This window comes from Pinus tabuliformis, chromosome 7 (genome assembly GCF_031772625.1).
Source record: "Pinus tabuliformis cultivar Carrire ecotype Pingquan chromosome 7, CPIR1, whole genome shotgun sequence".
Taxonomy (NCBI): Eukaryota; Viridiplantae; Streptophyta; class Pinopsida; order Pinales; family Pinaceae; genus Pinus; species Pinus tabuliformis.
This window is the reverse complement of record NC_142293.1, coordinates 1,712,965,921-1,712,978,740: the sequence shown is the minus strand read 5'-3', so window position 1 is coordinate 1,712,978,740 and position 12,820 is coordinate 1,712,965,921.

Here is a 12,820-nt window from a genome sequence, read left to right as displayed (position 1 = left end):
CCGAAACCATTAACTAAAACTCTTCAGTCGAGGGCCTCGACTGGAAGACATTTCATACCTAGAACCCTTGGCCACGTTGAAGGAGGGTTTCCTTTAAATAAGGCTAGGCAACCACATGAGTGATAGGCGCCCAACATGCATGAAAACAAGCCACGAAGATCATAGTTAGATATCTATGGGTATGAATGCAGACTGCGGTAGAAAATTAGAAGAAATCAACTTCAATTTGATAGAGGAGTTACCCAAAAAGAGTTGAGTCACCAAATGTAAGAGAAACTCATTCTAGCACTACAGGAAGCCTCGAGTACAGAACCAACCTGCAGATGGCATGAAGCCCATGAACGAGTCAAGATTACACGCATCGGAATGGAGTAGCACTCAGTTAAAAGAAAACATAACGAAAACTCTACAACATTTGATTACCTGTAGGAATTGGATGCCAAATATGCCAGTAGTTGAGTAAAGATCTGATAGGTCAGCTCTGTGGAGCTGCAATGCATGGACCAAACCAAAGCAGGCTCCGTAAGGAGCTGCACATCCAAATGAGCACCATCACAAAGCATCCAATAGTATAGGTCAAAAACCCATGAATGGTTTCCACCGCCGGATGGCGAAGGATGATCCTGACCATTGATGAGGCAGGATTACCAAGTGAGCAAAGAGACTGGTCAGCCTACCTGGCCTCGAACAGAACATAGCAGGTAGTATTAATTACACTCGTAACAGATAAGGCAAGCCACGTGATGGCGAAATACAAAAAGGGAAAGTTACCATTTGTTCGTTTGTACATGCGAATCACCAAAACTATGTATTAAATGTATTCTATAGCTAGTACATCGGGGTACATAAAATTCTGATGCCACATGCAAATGTGTGCAATTGGGGAAATTATATGGTTTCCAATAGTTGTATATAATTATATTTATATCATGTAAATCCCGGTAACATAAATACCATAAAAAAAAATTATTCAGGTCTGGAGTCATTACAAGTTGTATCAGAGCCAAGTTACAAAAATTGTGGCCTCTGGGATTTGAAACTGACAGAAAGATAGAGTACATACAATTTATTTTCGTCTTTATTGAGCAGTTAAAGAAAAACAGATAATGCGTTGACCCTTCCTCTGTTACTTGTCTTATGTTAAGCACAGGAAAACAGAAGACTGACAATATGAGAAGAGCAGACAGTGCATCACGCAGGTTTGTGGTGGGTCAGGGACCTGCGACTGGTCCTGAAAATAACCCCGAATTATGGGTACAGCTTGGAGAGGAGGCTCGCAATACAAATATGGCAATTTTGGAGATAGTACAAGAGTTGAAAAATGAAATGGCCCGATTGCGAGAGGATAACTCAAGGTTAACTATGGAATAGGAGAGGATTATAAAAAGCCTATCTAACAAACAGAATCAGTAGCCACCGAATCCCAATGCTGAGTAGCGAAGAATGTCAGAAGAGCAGAATCACCACATAGAACCCGAAGAGTCAGAAGGAAGGGAGGTGGAACGCTCTGATAGTGCTTTCGAACAACAGATATCTAAAATTCAACAGATAGAGTTGCAAGGGGAATTCCGTAAAATCAAACCGCCACACTTTGACAGAGAACAGGAGGAAGCAGCCGAGGCCTGGTTGATTAATATGAACAAATATTTCCAGCTATATGAATATGATCATAACTTCAAGACGCGGTTGGCCATTTTCCAATTACATGGAAACGCCACCCTGTGGTGTGAAGAAGTTAAGATGGTAAGAGGAGTAAGTGAACAGAATATCACTTGGGAAAAATTTCGAAGATACTTTAAGGAAAGGTAATTGACCGAGTGCTTCTATGATGAGAAGGCAAGGGAATTCCATGACCTACGGTTGGGACAACAAACTATGGATGAATTTGTCACTTGTTTTATTTCATTGCTCCTATATGTGCCTTATATTCGAGAGGAAAAAGCTAAAGTACAGAGGTTTGTCAGTAGTTTACCCTTGAGCATGAGGGAAAGAATCAAATTTGACAACCCAAAGACGATGGACGAGGCCATTCGTAAAGCCTGGATTTGCTACCAGCAAAGCAAGTAGAATGGATAAATCTTGGGTAAGAAATGGGTCGATAAGAAAAGCAGTAAGCTATTTGGAAATACTAAAGGTAATCGAGGTGGTGGTAACAAAGGATTCGCCAAGGGGAAAAATAGTAGAAACATACATAAGAATTTGCTCCGATTAAATCCCCCCATTGAGTCCAGAATCAATGAACAACCCGGGAAAATAGACAACAAAGGGATAGCAAGGCCTCCAATGCAATGTTGGGGCTGTGGTGGACCCCATTACGTGAAAAATTGTCCCCAATGAAAAGAAACCGAACAGGTTTCCTAGGTCTATGTAGCATCTACAGTTGACAATGTAGGACAGAGTCTACCAAAGATTCATTCTGCTCTGGAAGATCATCAGGCGGAGTACTAGCCGACGATGGTGGAATTCGAAGGTAAACTCTTAGACCTTGTTGTGACTATTGTAACTGATCCTGGAGCAACGTTAAGTTATACTAGTCCTATGGTCATGGAGCATTGCAAATTGCAACCTGTTAAATTTAAGGACCCTTGGCTAGTACAGTTGGCAACAAGGGCAAAGAGACGGGTACTTGCTAGGGTCAAAAACTACCATTTAAAGATAGAAGGACAGCCAGTGACGGAAAATTTAAATGTGCTTCCCCTTGGTTCGTATGATGTGCTGATTGGAATGGATTGGTTAGAGAAACACTAGTCCATAATTAATTATAAAACTAAGACTATGTGTTATAAAGACGAGCTTGGAATAAAACAAAAGATGCATGGAATTAACTGGCCAGTGTAGATTCGGCCCATAACTGCCTCACAGTTAGCAAAATGCATTAGGAAGGGATGTCAGATTTATGCCGTCCAAGTGGGTTATGCCAACTCGAAAGATAAAACAGCCACATTGGAGAACATTCTTATGATACAAGAATTTGCTGATGTGTTTCCGGAAGAGATTCCCAGACTGCCACCCAAAAGAGACAGATTTTACTATCAAATTGGTGCCGGGGGTAGCCCCAGTATCCCGAGCACCTTACAGAATGAGCGTACCAGAATTGACGGAGCTAAAAATGCAATTACAGGAGCTGTTGGACAAAAACTACATTCGCCCCAGTGTGTCTCCCTGGGGAGCCCCGGTATTGTTCATTAAGAAAAAGGACGGGACCCTCCGCATGTGTATGGACTACCGTCAATTGAACAAATTGACAATCAAGAATAAGTATCCTCTACCCCGTATTGATGAACTGTTCGACTAGGTGAAAGGAGCAACAATTTTCTCAAAGATTGATTTGCGATCAAGGTATCACCAAATCAGGATTAAAGAGGAAGACGTAGCTAAGACATCTTTTAGAACATGATATGGCCATTATGAGTTTGTTGTGTTACTCTTTGGGTTGACCAATGCCCCCAACCTTTATGTGTATGATGAACAGTGTATTTCATCAATATTTGGATAGGTTTATGCTGATCTTTATTGACGATATACTGATTTACTCTCGGACTATGGAGGAGCATTAGAGGCACCTCATATTAGTATTGCAAACCCTCTGAGAACACCAATTATACGCTAAGTTCAGTAAATGTGAATTCTTTAAAGAGAAAATATAATATTTGGGGCATATAATCACTAAAGAAGGGATTGCAGTGGATCCCAAAAAGATAAGGACCATAATGGAATGGCTAGTACGCAAAGATGTGGCAGACATCCAATCTTTCATGGGGCTAGTAGGCTATTACAGACAGTTTGTAGAAGGATTTTGGAGAGTATCTTATCCAATCACTTCCTTACAGAAAAATGGAAGAACCTTCAGGTGGACCCCTGAATGTCAAAAAAGTTTCGAACAACTTAAATATCTGCTCACCACGGCACCCATTCTAAGCATAGCCGATCCTAGCAAAGATTATGTGGTGTGCACGGACGCAAGTAAGGAAGGGGTAGGAGGTGTGTTAATGCAGGAAGGAAATGTGATAGCAACGAATCAAGAAAATTAAAAAAGCATGAGCATAAATATTTTGCTTATGATCTAGAGTTGGCAACCATCATTCAAGCCCTGAAAATGTGGTGACATTACCTCATGGGAAGAAAATTTCTATTATTGACGGATCACCACAGTCTAACCAATTATTTTAGCCAGCCCACCTTAAATGCAAGGCATGTACGATGGGTGGATTTCTTAAGTGGTTTTGATTTTGAGATCAAGCATTTAAAAGGGAAAGAGAATCAGGTGGCGGACGCTTTGAGTCAGAAATTGCAATGCCTATACGAGATTTCCTACAGTGAAGGGAAAATCCCCTTCGAGGAAATGATTAAAAAGGCAACAGAACAAAATACTGTTTATCAACAAATAAAACCACAAATTCAGCAACCAACTAGCAAAGAAAAACAGTCAGATTATGCTTTGGATGCTACTGGAATGTTGTATTACATGAAAAGGCTGTACGTGCCCAATCAGAATAGCATTAAAAATATGATATTGGATGAGTATGATAAGAGTCATTACGCTAGACACCCAGGATATCAAAAAATTATCACTACACTTCGAAAAGAATATTATTGGCCGAGTATGAAGAAAGATGTGGCTAGTTATTTGGAACGATGTCTGGAATGCCAACAAATTAAAGCAGAACACCAACACCGTGGGGTTATTACAACCATTAACCATCCCAGAATGGAAGTGGGAAACCATATCTATGGATTTTATAATGAGTTTTCCTAAGTCAAAGAAAAATAACGACTCCATCATGATGGTGGTGGACAAGCTAAGTAAGTCAGCACATTTTATACCAGTGCAATCTACTTACAGAGCTATGGAGATCGCCCATGTTTTCATGCAAAATATATTTAAGCTGCATGGGTTACCAAAGACAATAATCTCAGACCGTGATATAAAATTTACATCGGTCTTTTGGAAAACATTGTTTCAAGAATTGGGGAATCAATTGTATTTTAGCATGGCTTATCACCCTCAAAATGACGGGCAAACTGAATGGGTGAACCAGGTGGTGGAAGACATGTTAAGAGCATATGTGATGTAGCAACCAACCAAGTGGGAGGACTACCTACACTTGGTTGAGTTCGCATACAATAATGGCTACCACACATCATTGCAAATGAGCCCATGTGAAGTATTGTACAGGCGGAAGTGCCGCACCCCCTCAAGTTGGGGTGGACCAGAAGATAGATCAATGTTAGGTCCTGAAATGCTTAAGGAAATGGAAGAACTGGTTAAAAAGGTACATTCCAATCTGTTGACACCTAATCCTCAACGGATGGGTGAACTGGAACGTGAACAGTCATCAAGAAGATGAACTGTTCCGTCTCCTTCTGGTATATAAACAATAGTTCTCTTAATGAAATATCATCTCAGTTTTCTTCTGTTCAATGTGGAGTTACCCTGGCCTGACATGGTATCAGAGCACAGGTCCCAAGTTCTTGAAATAGCCGTAACTCCTTCATTTCTGCTATTATCCTCTGTCGTTCTGCGCCCTCTGTCCTGAGACTGCGCCCTCTGTCCTGAACGTTTCCTGGCGCCTCTGCCTGAAATGTTTGCCTGGCAATAACGCCTCTGCCTGGAACGTTTGTCTGACCTCTGCCTGGAACGTTTGTCTGCCTGGAACGTTCTACCAATCCGCTCTGCGCCTCGGCTCTGGTCTTAGTGATCTCTGACTGGCTCGCATTCCATAACCCATGCCCACGGCATGGAGGTGAAGGAATTGCATGGTGGATGTTAATGAGCTCCGACTCGCTCGTATTCCAGAAACCATGCCCATGGAACTCCAGGGCTTTATCTCCGGCAAAAATCTCCCCCTCGGCTAATTCCAAATTTGGCTCAACACCATCTCCCCTCCCATCGATCATGCCTATTCCATCTTCAAGGAAGACCTGCACAAATACAAGGATTACGAGCCCGACCACCATTAGTGATCGATTTTTCATCCAGGAGGCTATGCGTAGCTCCATCGCTGATTATCGTATCTGAGACCAACTCTTTTTTGTTGCTATGCTGAGGAATTGATCTCAGCATCACCACCCTTTGAAGCCGATGGCAAAGCCGAGAATATACTGATTATTGCTGAGAGACCGCGACCTTGATTATTGTGAGCGCTCGGTAAGAGCTCCGATACCATTCTTGTGCTTCTTCTCTGTTTCCCGATAATCCTATATGGTGTGCTACCTGTTTCGGAATTCCTCCGCATATTTGGACTATCTGGTTTATTTGGTTAGAATCTAGTTTCTCATCCCTGCCATTCAGTTTTTCCTCGACAAGCTGCATTGCCTTAGTATCTTTGAGGGGTTCAATAGGATATAACCCTGTTTCAATTCCGAGATTGTTGCACGCTCTAACCGCTGCGCCTTTATCCGGTGTAGTAATGAGGAGCCTCAATTTTTTTACTTCGTAATCGGTAATGGTGTTTAAGAGAATCGAAATCGAAATTTATTCCATTCTCTGAATCTTGGAAAAGTGGCAGAGGTTATGGTGTTGGAGGAAGAAGGGCACAGTGCTTCAGTCAGCGCATGCAACTTTAAAGTGGTTTTCAGAGTATTCTAAAATTCGCGCTGTGTTTAAATTATTGATCAGTTAATGGTGCGGTCTCCACGGAACAACTACAGTGAGACTGTTTCATAGACTTCGTTCCTTCTTGGCGTTCACCGCTTCTTTTATGACTTCAGTTGTTGTGTTCTTGGCTTACATGTTTTTTCTGAGAACCATATTTTTTACCTGAAGATTTTCATATGATCTGCGTGGAGATGTGTTGCTGTTATATGGTTTTGAAGACAGCCATATGTATTTTTTAACGCAGTCACATGTATTTTGTTGAAGGCAGCCATATGTATTTTTTTAAAGCAACCATATGTATTGTTTAAACATCGTATTATTTGGTACATTGCACAAGTGATATCATCTCCACATTAACAGAAAAAGTATTTTTCAATCAACAGAAGTTTTTTTTTTACAGAATGCATTCAATCATTTCTATGGTAGGAATAGTTCTCACTGGCAAGGAGAACTATCCTGAATGGTCCCAGATGGTAAAACACACCTTCATCTACAATGAGTTGTGGAAAGGAGTGTGTGTCGGAGAAGAAGACAAAGACCCTGTGCAGCCTACATCAGATAAAGAACTTGTCATTTGGGAAAACAAGAACATCAAAGCCTATGCATTGATCGCAGCATCTGTAAATGAAGAAGTAAGTCGTCATATTTCATCATATTCCACTGGCTTTGAAGCTTTACAAAAGCTGAAAGAACTCTATGATTCACATTCTGCACTTGAAGTTGTTCAGCTCATGATTAAACTCTTCACTCTTGAACTGAAAAATAATGATCCTCTTGCTCTTGCATCTGAAATAAAGTCTATAATGCATGATATTAAATCCACTAAGGTTGAGCTGGATATCTCTCTTATTGCCTTTCTCAAAGCACTCTATCCTACCTACTCCAATTATCTTGAGTCTTTACAAGCAAATGGAAATCTTAAAGACATAACCTTTGAGTCTCTTGTGAAAAAGTTTGTTGAAAGAGAGAAAGCCTTTGGAAAGAAAACAATCCCTGAATCTTCTGAAGAGACTGTTTGCCTTGCTCATAAAGAAAAGCATCCTGCTCAAGATTCTACAAGAGGAAGAGGTGGACGAAGAGGAAGAGGAAGATACTTCAGAGGCAGGGGGGGCAGACATTCTCAAGGTGAAAAAGCAGATATGCATTGCATTCGCTGCAAACGAAATGGATCACATGATGCTTCTACATGCAAGCTACCATGGGACAAAATTGAGCAGAGAAGAAACCAGCAGAAAGGTAAAACTGATGACACAGACAAAGGCAAAGCACCTGAATCCGCTCACTATATTGAGGCATAATGTAACATTGGAGTAAATGAAGATTTGTTTAATGCTTCACTTGCTTCTTCGAAAAATGACTGGTTGCTTGATTCAGGAGCAACCTGTCATATGACTCATAGGAAAGATTTTTTTGAAGATTTCACTGATAATGTTGATGGAGCAGTATACTTTGCAGATCAGTCAAAAATCAAGCCATCAGGGCTTGGCACAATCAGGCTTAAACTGCCTGGTCTTCCAGACATTCTTCTGGATCATGTTCTATATCTCCCACAGCTCAAGAGAAACTTGTTGTCCCTGGTCCACATCCGCTAGCAAGGTCACTCCATTCACATGTTTGATAGAAAGCTTGAGGTAAGAAAGGCATCTGACCACTCACTTGTCATGAGGGGTATAGAAGAAGAAAGACTTCTTAAATTGCAAGGAACCTCTACTCATACACAACATTTCTCATATATTTCTCATCATGAAGAAGGTACACTTCCATCAAGTTTATTATGGCATGCTAGATTTGGACATTTAAACTATGATAGTCTCCGCTTGTTGAAGAAAAATGTTGTTGCTGGTTTGCCTACAATTCCTAGAAAACATAAGCAATGTGATGCTTGCATTCTAGGAAAGCATAGCAAACAGTCTTTTCATGATTCACATTCAAGAGCACATAGGAAGCTTGAACTCATTCATTCAGATTTATGTGGTCCAATGCCTGTTTCTTCTGCAAATGGAAATAAATATATCATGACATTTATTGATGATTACACCAGAATGTGTTGGGTTTATTTATTGAAGAACAAATCTGATGCTTTTCAAACATTCAAGAATTTTCATAAATGGATTGAAAATGATGCACAATCTTATATTGGGTCTATTCGCATTGATAATGGAAAAGAATATACATCAAATGAATTTGAACACTATCTTCGCTAACATGGGATTAAACATCAAACAACTGTGCCTTATAATCCTCAACAGAATGGTTTAGCTGAAAGAATGAACAGAACAATTTTGAATATGGGGAGATTTGGTCTCGAAAGACAATCTCATGGTCATGTGGTTGGCTAGCTGCAGAAAACAAAGGTGACCTTTTTCTTTGGAATTACTTATTGGAAGCAACACAAGTATGAGGCACTAACCAAGACTACACCAATACCTGAATTGAAATTAGAAGTGTTTATTTCTGTGAGCTACAGTTTCCTAGGATTATTACCTACAGAAAAGAAAAAACACAGTGAGATCAGATATTTCTATATATTTAGGATCTTTAATTCTAGAAGGGTAAAAGTAGAGGCAAGTTGTCAAGAAGAGGGTTAATCTCAGTTTAGAGTTTAAATTTAACAGTCTCTGTTCTAGATAATTTTCTTCAGGATGGAAACTGAGACACGTTTTAGTTAACGCTAGCGTTACCAATAATTGATAAGGTGTTGGAAGAGTGATTTTGTCCCAAAGAGAACATACAAATTATATTAACCAGTTCCATGCATTAGGAGAATGAAACAAAATACGATCTTAGGGAGACAATCGAATTAGGTTGTCTGTTCTAATGAACAATAATAAACAATACTGTGGGAAAACTATGCAAATTATAGACAGTCCTGAGAAGACGAAAGAAAACAAAACTTATTCTTACACAGGGCTAATTCCAGTACTAATATTAGATGGCTTGCATCATGCTAGGGCTGAGCATTTTAACAGAAATAAAACAAAGCAGAGGATGCCATCGGTTGCCTCGTCTGCAAGCAACCTTAAAGACAACACCAACCGAAAATAGAGTTTACTGCAAGAACATAAGGTACTCCAAGCATGCCTCTCCTTTTGTATCAAAGATAAGGTTAGAGTCACTATGGGTGCAACAGGGTTTGAGCTGTGAATGAACCCAAGGCACTTGGGGTTTCAAAGCATGATTGTGTACCCTCGGTTGGGTCGAGTCTGAAGCCCTCCAAAATTATAACCCTCTAATATTAAGAACAAAATATAAGAAATAAGTAAAACATAAGAATCGTCAGGAGGAAACTTAAGGCTGTGACTTTGAGAGAAAGGTCTCGGACCGTCTCAACCAGAATATGCGCGACAGTGGAAACATGTCCAAACCAAAGCACCGAATATATAGATCACCAAAAACTGTACTTTTATTTAAATGTTAAAAAAAATACATTATAGAATCAAATTTTGGCCGAGACTGTAGAAATTTTGAATAATTTAACACATATTCAACAGAGATTATCCTGATCATGTACTATTGCGGAATACATACACAATACATAAGCTCCTCTACGTTGATCATCAATATAGCACCATCAATAACAATAAAACATCAAGAGCATTCACACATTAACACAGTATGTAACCCAGGGAAAGCATCTCGTTAAAAACCCCACACTATCTGTATATTAATGATTGAGACCATGTAACATTACAAAGTACAATGCTTATCACAAGCAATCGAGTACCAGCTCCACCTGTTACACACAATACAGCTAAGATCTGATCTCCAAATCTATTCCACTGCTTGCCTGCCTCCACTGCTCAATACCTGCTGAAGAATGAATGAGAATGGTCTACCAAACTCGTATTTCACCTCCAAAGAATCACTCACAATGTGTAAGACGTGAGCAGAAACTACAAACTGGGCAAATACATGAGCAAACTCATTGGCATACTCAATCCCTTGATTGTGCAAGATATGATGCACAACTATAGTCACAACTGATAGCAGTCTGATTCTCTAACACTTGTCCCTGTTAAACTAAACATGCACTGACATGCAACTGAGTTAATTGATGTATTATATAGTTGTATTATGAGTTAATAATTAGTTTAACAACTCATCATTAGTCTATTTGAAGTTAGACTAACTACAACTAGTTTAACCAAGTCAAACTGAACACAACTCCATCAAGTCCACAATCAACTCCACCAAACTCAACTGATTGAGTTCTAACTGAAGTCATGCATGCAACAACTCAACTCATTCATAAGAAAAGCGTACTTCCTTCTGACAGCTGCATGGGCCACATCTGTAGCTCAAACTGAAGTGCTCCAAGAGAATAAGATCAAGTTTATAGTCCAAATATTATTATGAGACAATAATATTTGACTTTTCTATTTTTGATAGCCAGTCTAAAAATAGACTTTGATCACCCACACTGTGGTCACCCACACTTTGGTCACCCACATTGTGATCACTCACACTGTGATCACTCACACTGTGATCATCCACACTGTGATCAAAAATAGAACTTGTGCCATAATTTGCCTGCGAGCCCACTTAGTGAAGGCGACTCTTTTCACTAAGCTCGATCATCTTGTTGCAATCTCAACACTCCCTCTCGACAAGATATGGATTATCAGCAACCCCTATCCTGCCTCGGTGGTACTCGAATTTGCTCCTGGTGAGAGCCTTCGTCAGAATATCAGCATCCTGATCCTCTGTTGGAATGTATGAAAGCAACATGATCCTCTGCTGCACACAATCTCTGATATGATGGTACCTGATGTCAATATGCTTAGATCTATCATGAAATATAGGATTAGCCGAGAGTTTAATGCAACTCTGGTTATCACAGTAAATCACAGTAGGATCCAAATGAGAACCGAACAAACCAACCAGGATCTTCCTCATCCATATAGCCTCGCATGCCGCCAAACTTGCTGCCATATACTCGGTCTCCGCTGAACTGAGTGCCACGGATCTCTGCTTCCTGCTGTACCAAGAAACTTCTATCGATCCAATACTGAAGACCCCTCCTGATGTGCTCTTTCTGTCCGTTGGGCTCCCTGCCCAATCTGCATCCGTGAAGCCACATAGCTTCACCTCATCCTCTTGTCTGTACCACAAACCATATCCCGATGTGCCTCTCAAGTAGCGCAATACATGCTTGCCCACCTTCCAGAAGAGCTTGGCAGGCTTAACCATAGCTTGTGAAAGCTGGTTAACTGCATAGCATATATCAGGTCGTGTATTGACCAAATACATCAGCGACCCCACCAACTGTCGATAAACAGTGGCATCCACTTCTTCTCCCGAAGTGGCATCCTCCTTCCTCCAACCTCCAGGAAGAGGAGTATCAACAGGCTTGCAGCCATGCATGTTGAAATTCTCCAGTATCTCCCGAGCATACTTGCCCTAAGAAACAAACAGTCCACCAATACGCTGCCATATTCCCAATCCTAGGAAATAGTGAAGGAGGCCAAAGTCCTTCATCTCAAACTCTGTAACAAGATCCTTCTTGCATGACAGTATCAACAACTCATCACCCGTTAGAATCAAATCATCAACATACAGTACAATGATAAGCAACTTACCCTCCACCACAATCTGGTATAGGTTAGGATCCGCCTCGCTCTTTAAGAATCCAAGACCTGTGAAATAGTTGTCTATCCGTGTGTACCAAGCACGTGGTGCTTGCTTCAACCCATACAACTCTCTCTTGAGCCTGCACACATGCGACTCGCTGCTGAAGACCTCAAAGCCTTCGGGCTACTCAATGTACACCTCCTCCTCAATGACTCCATTGAGGAACGCAGTCTTCACATCCATCTGATGAATGTGCCATCCCATCTGCGCTGAGAGAGCAAGAATCGTCCGTATGGAAGAATACCTTGCGACAGGTGCATAGGTCTCGTCATAATCGATCCCCTCTATCTGTGAAAAGCCTCAAGCAACAAATCTTGCCTTGTACTTCTCCACACTCCTGTCAGCTGCCTGCTTGACCTTGTAGATCCATCTCGAACCCACCACTGATTTCCCTTTCGGTTTAGGAACAATCTCCCGTGCACTGTTTCTGAAAATAGAATCATACTCTTCCACCATGGCGTCTACCCATGCGGGATCCTCCACAACTTCCTTGAAAGAGGATGGCTCAGTCACAACACACTTGCTCATCAGAGCCATGTATCCAGTGTACCGATCAAGTGAGTGTCTCTGCCTGTGTTGGGCTGTAGGTGG